Source organism: Acinonyx jubatus, chromosome X (genome assembly GCF_027475565.1).
Source record: "Acinonyx jubatus isolate Ajub_Pintada_27869175 chromosome X, VMU_Ajub_asm_v1.0, whole genome shotgun sequence".
NCBI classification, from domain to species: domain Eukaryota; kingdom Metazoa; phylum Chordata; class Mammalia; order Carnivora; family Felidae; genus Acinonyx; species Acinonyx jubatus.
In genome coordinates, this window is record NC_069389.1 from 73,931,939 (window position 1) to 73,954,539 (window position 22,601).

General features: G+C 36.2%; 1 long non-coding RNA gene across 1 annotated transcript; it reads right to left on the reverse strand.

Moving 5' to 3' along the window:
* Positions 1–1,162: 1,162 nt before the first annotated feature.
* LOC113597451 (uncharacterized) lies at positions 1,163–22,532 on the reverse strand. Its single transcript, XR_003418216.2, has 4 exons — positions 22,367–22,532; positions 21,026–21,098; positions 4,114–4,346; positions 1,163–2,909 (listed from the first exon to the last, which is right to left on the reverse strand). It is a non-coding gene; the product is annotated as an uncharacterized LOC113597451 (long non-coding RNA).
* Between the last annotated feature and the right edge of the window lie 69 nt (positions 22,533–22,601).

The following is a 22,601-nucleotide window of genomic DNA, read 5'->3' on the forward strand; positions in this document are numbered from 1 at the left end:
TCTCTTGGAGATGTCTGAGGAGTGAGCAATAAGACCTGCTGTGTTAACCTTTTCTCATACCCATTTTATTATTGGGTTGTTTACTTATTATTGAATTTTAGGAGTTATTAATATATTCTATATGCAATCCTTTATCAACTATATGATTTGTAAAGATTTTTTCCCAGTTCTCAGTTTGTCCTTTCATTCTTCTAACAGTATCTTCTGAATTGTAGAAATTTTGAATATTGATGAAGTCCAATTTATCAATTTATCAATTTGTTGTTTTATGAATAATTTCTAATAAATCTTTGCAAAACCCAAGATTTTAAGCATTTTTTTCCCTGTTTCCTTCTAGCATTTTTATAGCTTCAGGTTTTTACATTTAGGTCTATAATTCAAGTTAATTTTTGTATATGGTTTGACCTGGAGTATTTTAAAGTTTATTGATTTTGAGAGAGAATGTGTATATGCATGCACACACAAGCATGCACACACACACACACACACACACACACACGTAAATAGGGAAGGGGAAGAGAGAGGGAGAGAGAATCCCAAGCAGGCTCCATGCTGTCAGCATAGAGCTTGATCCCACAAACCGTGAGATCATGACCTGAGTAGACATCAAGAGTCGGACCCTCAACCAACTGAGCCACCCAGGCACCCCTGACCTGGGGTATTTTAAAGCAAATCTTTGATATCAGATTTTTTCACCCATAAATACTTTGGTATGTATCTTTAGCAGATGAGGAAAATTTCAAAAACAGAATCCCAATACCTTTATCATAATTACTTAATAGCATACGGTATTCAATCTGTATTCAAATTTCTCCCAAATATCTTTTTGTCTGTTTAAGATCCAAAAAAATAAGCATATTGCATTATGTTGACATGTTCTTTAAATCTCTAGTCATCTGTAACAGTCCCCTTATTCAATTTTCCTGTCATTTTTTTAAAATTTTTTTTCAACGTTTTTTATTTATTTTTGGGACAGAGAGAGACAGAGCATGAACGGGGGAGGGGCAGAGAGAGAGGGAGACACAGAATCGGAAACAGGCTCCAGGCTCCGAGCCATCAGCCCAGAGCCTGACGCGGGGCTCGAACTCACGGACCGCGAGATCGTGACCTGGCTGAAGTCGGATGCTTAACGGACTGCGCCACCCAGGCGCCCCAATCATTTTTAAAAAATAATAATCCTTGGGGCACCTGGGTGGCTCACTTAAGTGTCTGACCCTTGATTTTTGCTCAGGTCATGATCTCATAGTTCATGAGTTCAAGCCCCATATTGGGATCTGTGCTGACAGCGTAGCGCCTGCTTGGGATTCTGTCTCCCTCTCTCTCTACCTCTTCTCTGCTTGTTCTCTCTCACAATAAACTAAAAATAAACTTAATAATAGTAATCCAGGTCACTTGTTCCAAGAAATTTCCACATTCTGGATTTAGCTGGTTGTATCTTGGTGGTATTTTAAACATGTTGCTCTGCCATTTCTTGATTTATTGATCTCAGACATTATATATTATACATATATATTATTAGACATTATATATTTACTTTGTGCTGTGAAAGATGATCTGGCTAACATAACTACTATCTATTTCTCTAATTATCCTTTCAACATCTTTAGCAATGGAATAAACATGGAAGATTTTTGAAGAATTAATATGTATGACTGCCTTTAGCAAGTCATCTTTATTTAGCCTTGGCTCTACTACTAACTACCATATAGGTACTATAATAAACTAGTTTTTGTTCAATGCAATAACAGTGAGGGAATGAAGAATAGAGATTTGAGAAATATCTCAGAAGAAGATCTGACAGTATTGAATGAGAGAAGGAGAAGGGAAGAACTGTAGAATAACTGTTCAGTTTCTGGCTTCAGTGAGTATATGGTGTTGCAACATAGAACAATAGAAGAGGATGAATAAGTTTGGCCAGGGATACAGAAAGACAATAACTTCAGTTTTTGACATTGAGACATGGGGTGCCTTAAACAAGTAGAGATGTCCAACAGACCACTAGAAGTATGGATCTGGAGATTAGGAGAGAGATGTGGGCTTGAGGTACAGATTTGAAAGTCATCAGTTTTATGGGTGAAAATTGAAGCCATGGGCATGGATAATATTTCCCAGGAATATGTAAAAGAGTAAGGAAAGACGAAGACAAACAACAAAACCCTAAGGAACAACAAGATTTAAGGAGACAGAAGCAATTGTTACAGTATGTGGTAAGAACCATAATAAAACGATGCATGAGATACCCTAGTGACTCAAAATAAGATTGATTAACTGGTTGGGGGAAAGTTATCATAAAAGGTGTTACTTTGGTTTAGACACTGAAGAATGTATAGAAGTGTGCCAATGGGATGAGGGTCAGGAAAACAGACAAACTCATCTACTTTACAAGGAAAACAGTGGGCTTCAAGTGAGAAGTCTTTCAACTATTTCTCACCCTGATACACTTATCTAGAGCAGTATTCCTCAAAGTGTGGTCAACAATTAACTTGCAAGAAAATCACACACGGGCTTCATTAAATTGCATATTATTAGGTTCCACTTTAGACCTACTGAATCAGAATCACTGGGGAGGAGGGCACTGAGCAATCTATACTTTAAAGTTCTCTAAGTGATTCTGAAGCAAATGGTTTGTGTATTAACCTTTGTACAAACTAAGGTGTGACCAAGGGAACTTTCAGCTAAAGTGGAGTGGATGAAGTCAAAGAATTGTGATCTTCAAGGTGCTATTCTCTTCTTGCCAGTTTTAGCAGGAAGGCCTAGTGGGAAAATGGGGAACAGGGAGGTTTTACAAGAGTATAATTGACTCAATCAGTTTTCCTTTATTTGGAAGGAAAATGAACCAGATAAGACTAAGAGCAGAGCAGTTTTCCATCAAGTTGGTCCCAAGTCAATCAGGAAGAACACACAGGCACCTTGATGAAAAGGAAATAAACAATTCATTTGGTGGATTGAATGTAGTCATTAAAACAACAACAACAACACACACCCATGAATTCCCTTAATTTTGTTTTCACTTTTCAGCTGCTTCTCTGGCATTTTATACTCAGCTCTTCCTAGTGAATTCACCTTACCTGAAGTCACTAAATGTTTAGTTTTTCATTTAATCAGTAATTCCGGGGATAAAAATTTCCATGTTTCTCATAATTTTTGTCCTAAAAAGAGGAAATCTGAAGTGAAGTCATTGTCTACTATTTAGTCAGAAAATGTTTCTATGTCTTTATATAAAAGATAACTGTATGTTTGGGAATATATTATTTGAAGTACATAGTAAAATAAATTACTCTTGAGAAATCATTTGTGCCCTTAGGGAATCTCAGGAACGTACTCTCACACTTTGATGGCCTATGAATGTTATTCTTCTCAGAAATCAGCAAATGGGTTTTGTTACTTTGTCAAAGCAGCTATCTACATGGCTCTCCAGAGTCGGGTATATCTTGCTAGAAATATGCTATCTGATTTCAAAAGATTGTAACATATTACTTTAAGAAAAGCTGTGAATATTTCTATTCATTCCTTTAATACTTCTAGAAAAAGAAATCAGATCATAAAAACAACTGCTTCCTTTGAAAAGACACTGTGATAAAATTAAGTCCATTCTAATTCCAAAGTTAAACATGAAGAATGGTAAGATTTCATAAGAGAACTCTTCTCTTTGTATGAATACTAATTCTATTTATCATACATGACTTTCTAAGATATATTTCCTGGCTCACATATTGTGCTAGTAAATTAGTAACACATGAGAAACAAATGATCTAGTTCATTTAGGGATGTGTATGATAGGTATGATAAATGTGATATCCATATGATAGTCATACAGACATTAGAAGATGCTTTAAAAAGTATAAGATGTGATAGGAAAATAAAGTGTCACTTCTGTGATTCCACCCAAGAGCTGAAGGATTCTGTTGTAAAAAAAAATAACTATGAGACTCAGAAAGGAGAGACAGAGAATATGGAGTTGTCAGTGTGTGTGTAAATTTGTGTAAAGGAAAGATACTAGAGAAAAAAATAATGGGTCACAGTAGTTATACTTTCTTCAGAGAAGAGGCTCTAATGTGGTATATATAAATATTTCCATAGGGCTATGAGACTTTTTTCTCAATTCATACTTACCAAAACAATCTTTTAATTATTATATTAGTTGCTGGGCTGCCATAAGAAAGTACCACAGACAGGTGGTTTAAATTGGAAGTTAATTTTTTCACAATTCTGGAGCTCAGAAATCTGAGATGGAAGTATTCGCAGGATTTGTTTCTTCTCAGGCTTCTCTCAGCTTGCAGACAGCCATCTTTTCCCTGTATCTTCACATGGTCTTCCTCTGTGTGTCTCTGTCCTAATCTTTTCTTCTAAGAAAATGAGTCATATTGGATTAAAACCTATCCTATTGACTGTCTTTTAACTTCATTACCTCTTTAAAGACGCTATGTCCAAATAAAGTCATATTCTGAGATCCTAGGGGCTTCAACATATAAATTTTACAAGGGCACAATTCAGCACATAAAAATTATTATTCTAGGTTTCCACATAAATTAATACAAAGGTTCCAGTAAATATATATCTCATATAAATTTTGAGTTCATATTTTTGGCAAAATCTTGACTATGAGTTACCTTTCTAAAGTCTAATCTGCATGGGGAATCAACACTCATTCCTGAATACTTGTTCTGGGCACTGGCATAGGTGCTAGGGCTAGAAAAACATAGGGACCACATTTCTTGTCCTTCAGGAGGACAAGATTTTTAATCTAAAGGAGGGAAATCAATATAAACAAGCAAGTACAATAAAATGTGCTAAATATTATTACAGAAGAAATGAAATATTGAAGGAGTAAATTCAGCTAGACCCATGGTGACATAATCAAGGTAAAATAATAGATTAAGCCCTAGAATATTGCCTAATAAATACTACTGCATAAAGCATTAGAGCTTATTATTTTTAATATGAAATTTATTGTCAAATTGGTTTCCATACAACACCCAGTGTAGACCTTATTATTTTTAAGACTTAATTCATTCATCTACCTGATGTTTTGCCTAAAGTCTTAAAACCTGTTTATAGTTTTTAAAGAAAATTTTATTAAGTGCTGTGTTTTTATTTGTAGAAAAAATCAGGATAAATATGTTAATTTTTTGTATTAATATGATGGTCATGACTTTGCAGAGTGTGTTATCAAAATTAAAAACCAGTCTTGACAGGCTATTATAAGCTGAGCCATCATTGAACTCAAGGCTATATATAAGAACTCTGAAATCCAAGGACAGTTAAAAAAATATACCTGAATTGTTTGCCCAAACTAGAATAATCCCTACTGACATATAAGAACCAGGGTACAAGAGTAGTGACATAACCCATCTCATTATCAAGTACTGTATCACTTAGCGGATATCTATTTTATAAAAGTTATCCTACAAATCTCTGCATATACTAGTGAATATTCATTATACATACGTCTTCTCTTTAGTCTTTTGAAGATGCTATCAGAAGTAGAAGAAGGTTTTTGGTTAGCAAATGTCACAAAGAAAAGGTCAGAGAATCTGCTTTTGGGTTATATATTTAAAATGGTATGAGTCCAACAAATATGAGTCTAACAAATATAAAGATATATGGCATGGCAAATGTTAAGTTAAGGACAAAGTTGTTAAGGGTTGATAAACCTATTCCATATAGAAACCAATGTTTTTTTTTCTGTTGATGTTTTCTTCCTCAGCTTTCTTGAAATAAAATACTTACCTATATGACTGAGGTTTGAAATACATAAAATGAGAAAGTTGACCTAAATTAATTTTATGGTCCTTGTCAAGAACTTTGAAGAGTCTGAAATTTTACTCTATGTACAAGTTAACAAGTTAGCTGGCCACAGTTTCACAGATGCTGGCAGAAGACACAAGACTCCAGGGTCAAGGAACAGTTTGTTAATACCAGCAATAGCTGTTGCTAAAATATCAGTATTTGTACCAGCTCTCTGAGCCCCAATTCCCACAGGGTAATTTAAAGAGGGCTAGAATATACCTTCCCATGCAGTAGGGTTCATTATAAGACAGGCATCCTGAATTTATTATTTATAATGGACAGTAATTTCTGGAGGGAAACACTATCTCTGCTTTATATGGCTATTCACCACACAAAAATTATTTCTTAAATTAAGATATAATTCACATATCACAACCCTTTCAAAGTAAATAATTCAGTGGTTATGATTTATAATGCCTGAACATTCTCTATCATCTGAAAAATACACCTCATCCTCCTTAGCAGTCACTTCTCATTTCCCCTCCTCCAAACCACTGGGAACCACTAATATACTTTTACCTCTCTGGATTTGCCTATTCTGGACATTTCATGTAAATGGAATCATACAATATATGACCCGTCTGTGACAGGCTTCTTTAATTTACCATAATGTTTTCAAGGTTCATCCGTGTTGTAATATGAACGAGTTTATTTTTTATGGTTGAATAATATCCATTCTATGGATAAAACACATTTTATTTATCTGTTCATCAGTTGGTGGACATCTGGGTTGTTTACATTTTTGACTATTATGAATTAATGGTGGCATAAATAATCACATATAAGTTTTTGTGAGGACATATATTTTTTATACTCTTGGTTATATAACTAAGAGTGAAATTGCTGAGTCATATGGCAACTCTATGTTTAACTTTTTAAAAAACTGTCAAACTGTTTCCCAAAGCAGCTGCACCATTTTATATTCCCACCAGAAAGGGTTCTAATTTCTTTACATCCTTGCCAGTACTTATTGTTTCCTGTCTTCTCAATTATAGCCATGATAGTGAGTGGAAGTGATATCTCATTGTGCTTTTGATTTGCATTTCCATAATGGCAGATGATATTGAACATATTTTTATGTGCTTATCAGCCATTTTCATATCTTCTAATGAAAAATGTTTATATAAATCCTCTGCCCTTTTTTTTTACAGTGGATTATTTGTCTTTATTGTTGAGTTGTTAAGAGTTCGTTATATATTGTATATACGAGACCCTTATCAGATACATGATTTACAAATATTTTCTGTGAGTTATCTTTCCACTCTCTTGATGGTGTCCTCTGAAGCACAAAAGTGTTTGATTTTAATGAAGTTCAATTTATCTGTTTTTTTTTTTTGTTTGGTTGCTTCCCCTTTGGTCTTTTATATATAAGAAACCAAAGTCAGCAATACTTACATCTATGGTTTCTTCTAAGAGTGTTATAGATTTAGTTTTTCCATTTAGGTCTTTGATCTATTTTGAGTTAATTTTTGTATAGGATGTGAGGTAGAGATCCAACTTCATTGTTTTTCATGTGTATACTCTGACTCAATACTATTTGTTGAAAAAACTACTATTTTCCATTGAATATTTCTCTTGTCAAGAACCAACTGACCATAAGTGATTATTTCAGATTTATTTTTATGAGAGCACCACACAGTCTTTTTTAATTATTATTTTAGAGAGAAAGAGAGAGAAAGAGACAGGGCAGGCATGAGCCAGGGAAAGGGGCAAAAGGAGAGAGAGAATATTAAGCAGGCTCCATGCTCTGCACAGAGCCTGATGCTGGGCTTGATCCCAAAACCCTGGGATCATGACCTGAGCCAAAATCAAGAGTCAGATGTTGAACTGACTGAGCCACTAAGGCAGAGTCTTGATTACTATACCTTTTTCCTAAATTTGGAAATCAGGATGTTGAAAAACTCTAACACTTCTTACCACTTCTATTCAGCATAATTACTAGTGATCCTAGTTTGTGCTATCCAGCATGAAAGAGAAATGAAATACAGCCAATTGCAAAGAATGAAGTAAAGCTGTCTTTATTTGCAGAAGACATGATTGTCTGTGTTGAAAATCCAATAGAATCTACCGAAAAGTGACTACAACCCATAAATGAGTTTAACAAAGTTGCAAGATGTAAGACCACCATATGAAAATCAACTGTATTTCTATATGCTAGCAATTAACTATGCAAAACTAGTATTTTTTGTATGGTAAAATACCATTTATAATAGTATCAAAACTATGAAATATTTAGGAATAGATCTGACAAAAGAAGTGAAACCTTTAAATAAAAACAGAAACCATTACTGAGAGAAGTTAGAAAGACCTAAATAAATGGAGAGATATACTTTTTTTCATAGATTGAAGGGCTAAGTTTTGTAACAATAATTGTTCCCAAATTGACCTGTAGAAATAATGCATTCCTACGAAGCCTTAGCAAGTGTTTTTAAAAGAAATTTACAAACTGATTCTAAAATTCATATAGAAATGCAAACAACTGTGAAAGAAAAGAGCGAAGTTATAGGGCCAACACTAATTTAAAAACATTATAAAGTGACAGTAATCAAAACTGTGGTATTAGCCTAAGATGGACAAATATATCAATGAAATAGGATATAGACAGTCCAGAAATAAACCCATGCATATATGGGCAACTGACTTTTTACAAAGGTGTGAGACGGAGAAAAGTGCAAAGTGGATAGAGGATCATTTTTTTTTCAACAAATTGTAGTGGAATGATAAGAGGTCTACACACCAAAACAAACAAAAAACCCAGAATGTCAATCCACAGCTTTCACTGTTACAAAATTTAACTCATAAGATCACAGAACCAAATGTAACACCTAAAACTATACAAGAGGAAGACATAGGAGAAAAGTTTTGTGAACTTGGGTTAGGCAAAGATTTCTTAGATGTCATGATATACACAGGTCATAAAATAAAAAATCAATAAATTGGACTTCGTCAAAACTAAAAACATCTGCTTTTCAAAAGACACTGTTATTACAATGAGAAAACAAATCACAGATTGGGAGATAATATTTGCAAAGCGTATATTTACTAAAGGACTTGCATTCAGAATACAAGAAGAATCTCAAAGCTCAATAATGAGAAAACTATCAACCCAATTTAAAGTAAACATTTGAGCAGATACTTCATAACAGATATTTGGATAGGAAATAAACATGAAAGATGTTCGACATCATTTTTCATTAGGGAAATGCATATTAAAACCATGAAATACCACCACACATCCATTAGAATATCTAAAGGATGCTAAGGATGTACGACAACTGGAATTCTGATATATTGCTGCTGGCAATGTAAAATAATACAACTTATTTGGAAAACAGTTTGGCAGGTTTTTTTGATATCTACAAAGTATTTTTATTTATGACATATTTTCAACAGCTCTACTAAGGCATCATTGACATAAAATTGTATATATCTAAAGGTACAAGTTGAGACCTATGAAATGTTCATACACTTGTGACACCATCACCAAAATCAATATAATTAACATATACTTCAGTCCCAGAAGATTCCTCAGTCCTCTCTAATCCTTCCCTCTTGCCCCTACATTCTCTCTCCCCTGATGTCCAGGCAACCATTGATTCCTTTCTGTTATTATCGATTTTTTTGTAGTCCCAAGATTATTTTGAAAATGGAATCATATAGTATGTACTATTTCTTGTCAAGTTTTTTCACTCGTATAATTATTTTCAAATTTGTCTTTTTTTTTTTTTTCACATCAGTTGTCCATCCTCTTATTGCTGAGTTGTTCTATGGTATGGATTCTCCACAGTTTTGGTAATTTCTTAACAAGTTAAATACATACCTAACACACAACCCAGCCAATTCCACTCCTAGGTATTCTGTTAAAAGAAATAAAAGGCTGTGTATACATAAAGACCTCTACTTGAATATAAAAACTGTGGTATATCAATACATTGGAATACTACTCAGCATTAAAAATGCAATAGCATGACTGAATCTCAGAATGAATATACTGAGATAAGGCAGTGAAAAAACTATATACTATATGATTCCATTTTATAAAAAGCAAACTAATCTACAGTGATTTAAATGTATCTACTTCCTCATAGATCCATTGATTTATGTTAGCATTAGAAATTCCATGCACAATTGAGGGCTGTGAATGTGGCATAAACCAGTTTTATAAACCATATTTCCTGCTGAAATATCAAGGGCCTGGATAACATTAAATGTCTTGTTTCTTTCAGGCACCCACTCAGATAATTTTGGAACATAAATATATCCCCTTTCCCTTGACTCCATTCCCAGCCTTGGAGCTACTTTGTTATTTCTAGTAGTACAGTATTAAGTCTGGAGACATCAGAGTTTCCTTAAACTATCAGAAGCAACCAATTCACATCTGCTGTTCATCTACCACTGTTATGCTTTGCTCCACTCCTGATAGCTCCTGCTGGTTTGGATTCCATCCATCTGCTAAATCATTTACCCTAACTCTATTCCTGCGCTGCACTCAACATCTGGTTTATCATTCCAGTCCTTTTATTGCTACATTTAAAACATGCAGTTTAGCACTTTTACAACATCTGAATGGAAGACTTGTTCTTAAGAAGGCAGTTGGAGTAATACAGTTCGGTGTACTACTCCTTCAGTATTCCTTTCCTTCACTCAATGCCATCTCTCTCACTGGTACCTTTTCTCTTTCCTCTGTCCTATAACCACCCTCCAGCTCATGACTTGTTTTCTTCCACTTCAGTGATTCTTAAACTTAAGCATGCATCAAAATCACCTGGAGGGCTTGTTAAAACACAGATTGCTGGATTGCACCACAGAGTTTCTGATCCACCAGGTCTGGATTGGTGCTTGAGAGTTTTAGTACTAAGAAGTTTCCAGGTGATGCTGATGCTGATGTTGTTGGTCTGGGGATTATACTTTGAGAACCACTGTCCTAGCACAACAATGTTTATATTAACCACCTGTCTATCTCCCGGCTTTTCCTCTAAGCCCTTTTTTTGTGAATTGCCTTGATGTGCAAAGCTCGCAGGTGTGGCTGAGCATCCTGATTTGCCATAACCACCTGGGGCCAAGTTTTTAAATTAGTCAATGATCTTTAGTTACCCTAAAGGTAGAAATGCAATGTGTTCTCTAGAGGTAAGAACTCCAAATCAAGATGCAGGATTTATTTTCTAGAGCTCTTGAAATATATTTCCAAAGTGTAGTTCACTGTCCAAATTAAGCTAGTTCAGCTTTCAAGAAGTAACAGTGAGGAAGAATAAATTTAGAAAATGAAGCGCAATCTACTCCTGAATAACTAAAATAAATGTGGTCTCTCATGTTCATATTTATACTCATTCTCTTTCCCTCTCTTGCCCTCTGTGTATGTGATTATTAATATGGGCATGTTTGTATATGTCTATACTAACGTGACAAATAAAATATTTATCTGTGTGTATATCTATTTGTGTGCTTTGTGTATACTTTTTAGTATATATGGATATATCTAAGCAATTCCAATTTACTGTAATTTACATGTTATAAACCTCTAGCATTTAGAGTAGGCTTCTAGCACACAAATAAAATTATGGAAGTCAATCTACTTTCTGTAATGTCACCAAAGACCTCATTCTTTATGACATTTCTGCTGGCTACCATATCTTCAAAATTACCCTATGGTCTCTTTGTTAATACACTTTCCTGGATCCATCATACCTGTCTGAATTTTTTTCTTAGCATCCAGCCATCCAGCATAAAAAATGTTTCTTCTTCCAGATTCCCAATCTGCATTTTAGTATCATGGTATCATCACTCTCCCTGTCACACTGAACTGAAATCTCAGAATCTACCAGAAGTAATAAACTCTGCAGGCTATAACCTTGGATGACTTCTTTCCCCATGTCCACACTTAAAGTAAACTTTCAACAAACTTCTTTCTTTGGTTCTCATAATCTTCCCCATTCACTTCCCTCCTCTCTAATCTCACTTACTTCCACATCTTCAACTAATATTGCTATGTAAATGACTCTAAATCTTCATCTATCTCCAAACTTTTTCAGAAACACAAGACCTAACATCTAATGATGTCTTCATCTGCAGATTTTGCAGGCACCGGAAATGTGGCTTTATACATAACTCAGCATCATATTTTTCCAAATATATTTCTCCTCTTTGATTCCCAATCTGCACTGCAAAATTATCACCCTGCTTGTTACTCACTATTGAAAACTCAAAATCATCTTCTATTTTTCCCATTCCCCCATTGCCTATATTAGGTCATTAAATCCTTTAAATATGATCTGCAAAATCTATTCCTATCTTTACATTCTTTTTTCTACTTTTCTAAATCATGGTTTTATTATTGCATGTCTATCATTGAAATATCTTATTAACCGCCTGCCTTGAGTCCCTTAAACCAGCCCAACACAACCATATATCTCACATCCACCAACCATCAAGTTAAGTTATGGATACCTCCAGGCTATCAAGCATTTATTTTCCTTCCTCCCTTAAGACACCTAGTTATGATCCTGACTGTAACTCACAAGGTCTTGGATCTACAAGCCAAGTCTAACATGGACTTTAGTCCTTTGCACTGTTTATTTGACTCTTGGTTTTTCTTAGCAGATTTGGCCTTGACTAACCTTTCTAGCTCCTTTTTCTCTGGACTACTTTGGATATCTATACTAGGTCAGGTTCCTATAACTAGCAGTCAGGTTGAGCCAATATACTCATTCTCCAATAAGAGAATGGCTTTTGAACTGGATGTTATATGTAAGTGATGAATCACTGGGTACTACTCCTGAAGCCGATACTACACTATATGTTAATTAACTTGAATTTAAATAAGTAAATAAAAAAAAAAGAGAGAATGGCTGTTGAACATGGTATCCTAATTTAGCTCCTACCTCTAGTTTCTCATCTTATAAGCCATTCTACATACCAATGTCCGGGCATTAGACACAGGTCTAATCATGCGTTTTTCTTATTCATATGTCTCTACACAGTTATAGAATACATTCAGAATGATATTCAAAGTCTTCCTGGTTTTGCCCCACCCTCTTTCCCAGCTTTACTCCCACTATATAATCATAAAACCCACCCTCAAGCCCCATTAGATGACCAATCAATTTCCAAACTCAGCCCAGTTTTCTTTCTCTCAGCTTTTGGTCATGTTGTTCCTTCTCCCTCAAAAGCCCTTTCCTCTAATTTCCAACTTCTGGGGTCCTAATTATATTAAAAGGCACAACTTTTCCATAAAACCTTCCCTATTCTCTTCCTCCTATATATTTTTGTAACATTCTTTTGCAGTCAGATGAGTTCTTGTCAGTTGCCTTGACTATATTCTAACCACAATGAGATGAATACTGTCATCATTCACTTATCCGTAGCACCACACCTGGACATATTTACTACTCCATATTTGTTAATATAATTAAATTAAATTAAATATATATAAGTTCTAATATGCTAACTAACAATAATCTTATTACCTAATAGTCCTACATCTTATTTAATCATCAAAAGTAGTATAAGAAGAAAAAAGTAATCTAATAACAGTTATATATTATTGTAGGGTCATATATAGAGCTTTGCCTGCAGTGGAAAAGTTTTATTCTGTAGATTTGGGATCAACTTCAGTACTATCTATTTTAATTTAGTCACTACTGAACCCAAGGCTTTGAGGCATTTTGATGGTATAAAACAAGTACATGATGAAAGATTAAACGATGAAAATTTTTAGGCAAAGCAGGGTTGGTTCACAGGGTTTAGAGGCAGGTCTGCCCTTATAGAATTATCAGGGTGTCGGGTGAAGCTGCTAGTACTGATGAGATGACAGCCCCTGTTAGTTTTGATTTGGAGGCAGCAGAAAGCCAGTGTGGCAGTACTATTTGTAAAGAAGTAAATAAAATAAAATAAGCAGCAAAAAAGGATATCCTTATCTCTAGTACCAAGAAATCACCCAGTGACCAAAAGTCATTTCCAAAAATTTTCTTTAAAATTCATGTGCATATCTCAAAGAAGGCCTTCTGAATAAATCTGATGCCAATGTAGATGCACATTTTAGCTTCTAATATGTTGGAATGGAAAACTTAAAAATAAGCAGGATAAGAATTATATAATATATTCTCCACTACTCCACTCCATTAAATATATATAATTTAATGCAATTGGTTTCTGGGTTGTCCTATTTAATTAGTTTATATAAACTTCTAAGAGTTGTTCTGGTACAAAATGCATACTTGATTAAATATGGTGTTTGTGGTCATTTCTGTGTCATCAGGTCCTGGGACAGAAAGAAATTCTTCTATTATATCATTGTATAGGAAAATCAAACCCCGAATTTCCTGCTTTTGCCAGGAGAGGAAGGACAAGACTGGTGTTCAGATGTGAATATTGACTCTTTGGAACTGCAAGTAGGTATATGCTTGTCATTGTGTGTATAGCAGGGGAGGTGGCTTAAATAACTGATTTGTATATGTGTCTGGGAAACAAATAGGTAATAATGAACAAATAAAAACTGATGTAGAATGGATGAACCTTGAAAATATTACTCTCAGTGGAAGCATCTAGTTACAAAACACCATACATTGTAAGATTTTATTTATGTGAATATCTAAAATAGGGAAGTCTACATAGACATAAAATACATTAGTGGTTGCCTTGGACTGGGGGTGGTGTGGTTTGGGAGGACTGAAGAGAAGTTATGGCTAAAGACAAGATTCTTTTTGGTATGATGAAAGTATTTTAAAATTGATTGCAGTGATGGTTATACAACTCCATGAATATACTAAAAACAGCTGAATTGTATACTTCAAAAGGGTGAAATGTATGATACATGAATTATATCTCAATAAAGCTGTTAGAAGTTATGTGGGAGAATATATAAAACAAAAATAAACCTATTTCTAAGACTTGACTAACTTGATGCCTAGATATGAAAACATGTCTTTATTATTGATGGATGTCAAATATGTGTTCTTTAATTTTCAAAATTAATTATATTTTGAAAAGGTCAGAAAATAAACCATGAAGTAGAAGAGACAATAGATTTTAGCTGCATGGTTTTAGTTTCATTTTGAACTATATTTATCATCAAAAGACTGTTTATACATACTCATTTGTTTCCAAAAAAACCTCAGCTTCTTAAATAGCATCCCTAGTAACACCAATGTGTGATTCTCTGATCCACATAATTTAGCAAGCAAATTAAAAGTTTTTACCTCACTGTTTATTACTACACCTATATCTTAGTAACTTATAGACTGGACAATTACCATTCATGATCTATTAAACCACTCTTGAAAATCGCATTGGGGCTTTGGGACTCCGGTTAACAAGGAAGTCTCTTCTTTGTTACAAGCATATTTTCTATATAAAATTCAAAGTGTTTTTCAGTATAGTGTATAAAACCATAGGTGGCATGAATCTGGGTATTCTAAGTCTCTGTTAGTTTCAACACTTTCCCCCAAAAGGAGAATTTGGCACAATAGTCCTTCAGACTAATTTTTGTGGGGCTATGTTTTAGCTGCCTGTTTTCTTGCCCCAATCCCTGTAATCATCACAACTGAACACATTAACCTTTATTTCAGGTAAGTGACCATTATTGGTCATTATTTTTTCCAGGCCTTTTCTTGTCGTCTATTTTCCTCCACTGGGACCAATCTTGTTCCTAGTCAAAAAGGATTTAAGGAGGAGTATTTCAATAGTTTGGTGGCTTAGCATCAAGTAGACCTATGGCTTCTGGTCCTACTGTGATCTCACAAACCAGTTAAAGAAACTGGGTGTCTTGGTTGCCATCTTTTTTCACCTGTGTCTGCCTGTCTTTGTGGATTTGATCTGTTATGCCTTTTCCTTTAGGCCTGATATCCTGTCTTGTGTAGCAGACCTCTTAAGAGATTACTAATTTGTTTCTTAACCCCAATCCTCATCAGTGGATTCCTGCTATGTACTGATTATCTGCCTATGGCCTGCCACGAGACTGGATTCTATTCTCTGCCTGCCTGCCAGAACATCTATTGCTGGATTTCCAGAGTCTAGCTGTCTGACTGCTAACTGCCTATTGTTACACAATCCTTCTACATTACCAGCCTCAGAGACTCTTCCTGCTGGTGAGTACAGGAAGCTTCTTAGCTTTCCTGTTCTGCCATAATTAGTCTCTAGTTTTTGGGTACCAGGCTCCTTGGTATGGCTCTGCCAATGACAAGTAACTTGAGATACTATATCCTAGTTTACTACTAGGTTTTTATTTCCTTGGGCCAACATTTTAGTAATTTCTGTCTACTCTTTTTTTCCTTTGTTTTCTGCATATAATCTGTGGATAGAAATAGTTTGTTCCTTTATTATTTGTTTATTTAAATTCTAGTTAACATACATTGCAATATTAGTTTCGGGTGTGCAATACAGTGATTAACACTTCCACACAACACCTAGTGCTCATTACAACAAGTGCACTCCTTAATCCCCATGGCCTGTTTAACCCATGCCTCCACCCACCTCCCATCTGGTAACCGTTCTTTACAGTTAACAGTCTGTTTCTTGGTTTGGCTGTCTCTATTTTTACCCCTTTGCTCGTTTGTTTCTTACATTTCACATAGGAGTGAACAACACTATGGTATTGTGTTTTTCTCTGACTTATTTCATCAAAATAAAAAGCTTCTGAACAGTGAAGGAAACAATCAACAAAACTAAAGGGCAAACCTACAGAATGGGAGATGATATTTGCAAATGACGTATCTTATAAAGTGTTAGTATCAAAAATATATAAAGAATTTATAAAACTCAACACCCATTGTGAGTCAAGCCCCATGTGTGGCTTGGAGTTTACTTAAAATAAAAAAAAAATTTAAAAAGCCCCAACACCCAAAAAATGAATAATCCTGTTAAAAATGGGTATAAGACATGAATAGACATTTTTCCAAAGAAGATATCCAGGTGGTCAACAGATACATGAAAAGATACTCAATATCACTGATCAACAGGGTAATACAAATCAAAAGTACAATGAGATATCACCTCACACCTGTCAGAATGGCTAAAATCAACAATACAGGAAACAATAGGTGTTGGTGAGGATGCAGACAAAGGGGAACCCTCTCATACTGTTGGTGGGAATGCAAACTGGTGCAGCCACTCTGGAAAACAGTATGGAGCTTTGTCAAAGAGCTAAAAATAGAACTACCCTACAATACAGCAATTGTCCTACTAGGTATTTACCCAAAGAATACAAAAATACTAATTCAAAGGGATACATGAACCCCAATGTTTATAGGAGCATTATCTACAATAGCCAAATTATGGAAACAGCCAAATGGCCATCGATTGAGGAATGTATAAAAAAGATATGGTACACACACACACACAATGGAGAATTACTCACCACAAAACAGAATGAATTCTTGCCATTTGAATTGACATGGATAGAACTAGGGGGTATTATGCTAAGTTCGTTTCTTTAAATGTCTGTTGGATTCATTCCATCCTCTTCATTACCTCTGGGGCCATTCTAGTTCCAATCTTAACGACTTAATCAGGCAAGACTTTATTTCTGCCTAGAGTTCAGTAGTGGTGCCTCAAGGGTTGCCTCAGAGAATGAGAGAGAAGCCAAGTGATTATGAGCAGGGCTATAGTCTTCACTCCTATGTTGTCTTCAAACAGGTCAACAAGTTTTGTATCTGCTGCATATATTGGGGTTATGTGAAGAGTTTTATTTAGAAAAAAAATCCTGTACTGAAGGAAAAATTGGCTTGAAAATCAGTTTTCAAAGTTATTCTGCATGCCACTGACAGACCGGCTCCTTTCCTTCTTTATTTTATGACATTCCTGTTAAATATCTTTATCAGTTACTGCCATTAGGTCTTACATACAAATCTGGGAAAATGCTATGGGGATAACCATGTTTCCTAGTATTATTCAACATCTATGTTCTCACCATTCTACTCAAGCCCCACTGGCCCCTCAACATTAGTGGTCAGTATTGTTTCCAGACCATTCTATATGTTGTCTTTTCCTTACTTCCTTTCTTTGTTTTGCCTGTTCAAGTCTTATTTCTGCTTTATACCTTGGCAGCTCAAGTTCTACCTCCTTCTTGAAAACTTCATCTATTCTAGGCCCAACCAATATCACCCCTTTGCCATGTTATGTTGTATTTAGAGTCAGTACCTGCAAGTTAGGCAGCTAGTTTTCTCTTACTGTTTCACAAATTTGTTATTTGTTTTCTCAAGTAGATTTTATAGCTATTAATGGCAGAGATTTTATATGTTAGAGTCTATTTCATTACAAGCACTTGTAGTACCATTAATAGCACATTAGTGACTGGGAAATAGGAGAATTCTATCAAAATAAGGTGGAACTCCAGTTGGTTCACATTTGAATTTTCTTAGCACTTTAAGTTTTGAAGTGATGAGGAACAAGCTTTCTCATAATTAAACAGAAGTCTCAGCAATTATATGAAGACTTTAAGAAAAAAGGAAGAATCTTGCACAAGACTCCACCCCTTTAGTGTGACTGGTTTAGTGGCTTCAACAACCTCTAAGTTTCTCACATTAAAACTATGTTGTGAAGCTGTGACTGATACTGAAGCTGTGAAGACATTTAATCACATATTTAAAAAAAAATTGGGTACTCTTCAATTAGATTTTTAATTCTGATGAAAATAGCATGTACTAAAAGTGAATGGCCTTGAGGATCCACATCAGGAAGGAGGAAGTGTGAAGGCTACCAAACATTGAGGGTTGTGATGCTGGAGCAAATGCCAGTGGAGATTTAACCTTTTTAGTGTTTTTATTAGAATGGTTATTATTTTTATTAGTGCTCTAATTATAAAGTTGCATTGGATTTAAGTGATATTCCCTAAACCATGTTTCTCCAGGAGGCCTGTTCTTTTTATTGGGCAAATCTACAGAACAGGAAATTCTTCAGGAATACATATATGACATGGTAGCAGAATGTCTGGTACTTTTTTTTTTTTTTGGCACAACATCTATTTTGGTGTTGGCACATAGTATATGCTTAATAAATACTTGTTGACTCTCAGGATAACTTCATATCACAAATGTTTTGGTTATTTCTTATTTTTGTCTAATCCATGTTTCCTTTCATTTCTCTATTAATGACCCATATTTTTTAGAAGAGAATATTCAGCAAAAGGGAGACACAGAAAGCAAGGGGGATACTATGAGGCTCATCAGAAACCTCTGGGGTAACAAATGACTTTAGGATCAATTTGAAGAAAGACAGAACTTAGCAGCCCTTTATTTATCTTTCTTTTCTCCCAGGGCTCTCTTTTTAATGTTAACTGGGTGCTAACCTCATGAGAAGCCAGAGGGAGAGATAAGAGGTCAGTAGGCCTAACATATACTTTTGATATCCCAACTGACATTAGTAGCCTCCTCCTTTTTTTTTAGTGTTTATTTATTTTTGATAGAGAGAGAGAGAGAGAGACAGAGCATGAGCGGGGGAGGGGCAGAGAGAGGGAGACACAGAATCCAAAGCAGGCTCCGGGCTTTGAGCTGTCAGTACAGAGCCCGACATCGGGCTCGAACTCACAGACCACGAGATCATGACCTGAGCCGAAGTCGGAGGCTCAACCGACTGAGCCACCCAGGTACCCCAGTAGCCTCCTCCTTTTGTCAACATGATAGAAAAGATGTCTCTCCACCAACCAAGCTATCTGTGTGTCCCAAGAAGGTAAAGATAAAGGAATGTAGGTGCAATGAGATCAGCCCTAAGACTACACTTGGTGAAGTGCCTGGTTCATAGTCAGTAAACAAATCCTTGCAGGACAGCAGTGGTATCTTTCATATGTTAGCTTCCAAGAGAAACACAATGACCCTGATGCCAGAAGGAAGGGTGCTTGTGTAATTACTGTTTATATTAACTGAAGCACAAAAAACAAACATCAAGAATTAAGACGTGGCTGAGATAATCACAGTAAAGTCAAATGTAAGCCATATCAGTAATAGACTTTTTCATTTTTTGCAGTAAACATTATGTATCTTTTACACATACCTTTAATTGGATTTCAAATGTTAGCTTCACCTGGCCTGAGGATAGTGAAACCCAACAATATATTCAAAATAATGTCACTCCATTTTCAAGTCTATTTATACACTCCAAATAGAAGCCGTTTGTATTACAACACCTTCTCCCTTTTAAAACCACACCAATGAGACCTACAAGTCCTTTATGATCTGGAAGCTGCTTATCTGTTCTACTTCTCTTTCAACAGAAGCCCCCTCTCCCAAATGCCCCAATTTCTTTTTTGCTTTAATTTTTTTATGTTTGCTTATTTTTGCGCTCTCGCACACATGCACGAGAGAGAGAGAGAGAGAGAGAAAGTGAGCATGAGCATGGGAGGGCAGAGAAGGAGAGGCAGAATCCAAAGCAGGTTCTAGGCTCTGAGCTGTCAGCACAGAGGCAGACATGGGGCTTGAACCCAGGAGCTGTAGATCATGACCTGAGCCAAAGTCGGATGCTTAACCGACTGAGCCACACAGGTGCCCCTGAACACCCTCAATTTCTTAACCATAGGGTCTCTGCACATGCTATTGTCATCTCCTTTGCCTGAAATGTTCTTCACTCTTTCTTTGCCTTGTCATTGCTCAACACATTTTTTATATGCTTCCCAATACCCTGAAAGCTCTATAAGAGCAAGCCATATCTGTCTTGTTCATTATTGTACCCACAATGGCTAGCACAGTACCTAACACTTACTAGGCTGTCAACAAATACTAACTTTAATTAGACCCGTAAGACTGAGCTCAAACATCAGTCTCTTTGGGAAGGTGTCCCAGATCCTGACATTCTGGTGATATATCTACCTCATGTACTGCATGGGCTCCCTGTTCATATCTGTTGTACTGAAGTGCAGTTCTTTAACTGTCTGTCTCTCTCTCCCAGTAGACTATGAGGTTATTCAGGTCAGGAAGTGTCTCAACTTCATCCTTCTAACCCATGGCACTCTATATAGCACGTGGTATACTCTAAGGAGATTAATAAATACCTATGGAGCAGATTATTGAGCCACATTTGAGCTTGGAAGATTCTCACCCATATCCATCTCTTAAACAGGAATTGGATGAAAGCATCGGATAAACAGGTCATGTCTTTCTGTAGCACGCATTTTTACTCAATTTTTCAGGAGGGGAAACACTTAAGTTATTTAAACCACATACGTGTCTGTGTGCATGTGTGTATAGTAAGTCGAATTCAAAATATACATCAAATTTTAAGTAAGATAGAAACTTTGACAAAGCAAATTTACCTTAGGGTTCCTTGTCTGCCCTGTCTAGAAGCATGCATTTCCTCTTCTGTGCTGTCTTTGGGTAGTTTACCACCTGCATGATTAAAAAGAAAGTTAATGACAATGACAAAGCCAGGATCAAAGCTGTTTTTAGATATATAATGTTCTTTTCACTCTACTGTCCCAGTTAATTGCCTCATCACATATATAGCATGGTCAAATTTATCCTAATGCACTCTCAATAAATATGCTCATAAACAGATTCAGCAGAGCTGAAGGGGAGGGCAAAATAAGTCATAGCCTGAAGATATCTGAATAACAGGCATTTGGACATGTTAATAGACTTAGTATCCAAATTACATTTCAGGCTTCTCTAGCATATATGCTCTTATTCCGTGATGGTGGTTCATTCAAATCCTGCTCTGCCCCTATAACATTCTCAGTGTGAACAATATTTTTAGAAGACCCTGTTTAAAAAAGTTGGAAGAATATAGCCTGGGCCTCCTCCTGACAACTCAAGCACTAAAGACTAATAATGCTCACAGTACTCTGCTGTTGCTGCTGCAGCACAAAAACACCTAGCATTTGTCTCGAGATTTACATTTTATTTAATTTTTTTTAATGTTTATTTATTTTGAGATAGAGAGAGACAGAGCATGAGTGAAGGAGGATATAGAGAGAGAGAGGGAGACACAGAATCTGAAGCAGGCTCCAGGCTCAGAGCTGTCACCACTGAGCCCAACGCAGGGCTCCAACTCAGGAGCTGTGAGATCATGACCTGAGCCGAAGTCGGACGCTCAACCGACTGAGCCACCCAGGTGCTCCTGGAGACTTATATTTTAAACAAAGCTTTGATACACATGATCTTACTTTGTACCACAGCTCTAAACCTAAATGAGTTCAGGAAACAGAAAATAGCACTCAATCCAATTGTTAGCTCTCTATATAGGTGCTTTTGTTGAAGAGCCTTATTTCCCCCCACCCTATACCTCCAAGATTAATGAAGTAGTGGACGTCTGCTGCTTCTACTACCTAGCAGCATGGGAATAAAGGAACGACTGTATTTCTTTGGTCGCAAAGCAATCACGGCAACACAAAGCACCCACTCTTTCTACTTTGACCCATACAGTCTGTCTAGGCAATTAATCAGCACTCCACGTGGTGGTTTTCCTATAGGATGCCAGCTGTCTGGCCAATCCACCCCTCCCACAGAGTTAGCAGGACCACACCCTGTTAAGGCCTCTGTGGGAAAGGTGCTCTGACCTACACTAGTGGAAGCTGACACTCAGGTACAACTGCCAGTGTAACTCATACTTCAAACCTTCCGGGCCTCACTTTCCCCATCTCTAAAATGGGCTATACCTCCTTTCTCTTGACTAGTTCTCTTCCATTTCACGCTAGGCCCCGGGGAAGTGAAATCAGTGCTTAACCGCAGCTTAAAGTCCTCTCCTTTCCTCTGGATCCCATCGCTGCGCTGGGCATGCTCAGTAGCTGGGGCCCGCTCAGCACTGGGAGTAGGAAGCAGCTTTCTGTGCCCCGGCTGCAGACTGCGGGCACTTTGATGAATCACGTGTGTTGAGGCCCTCTTAAAGAGATA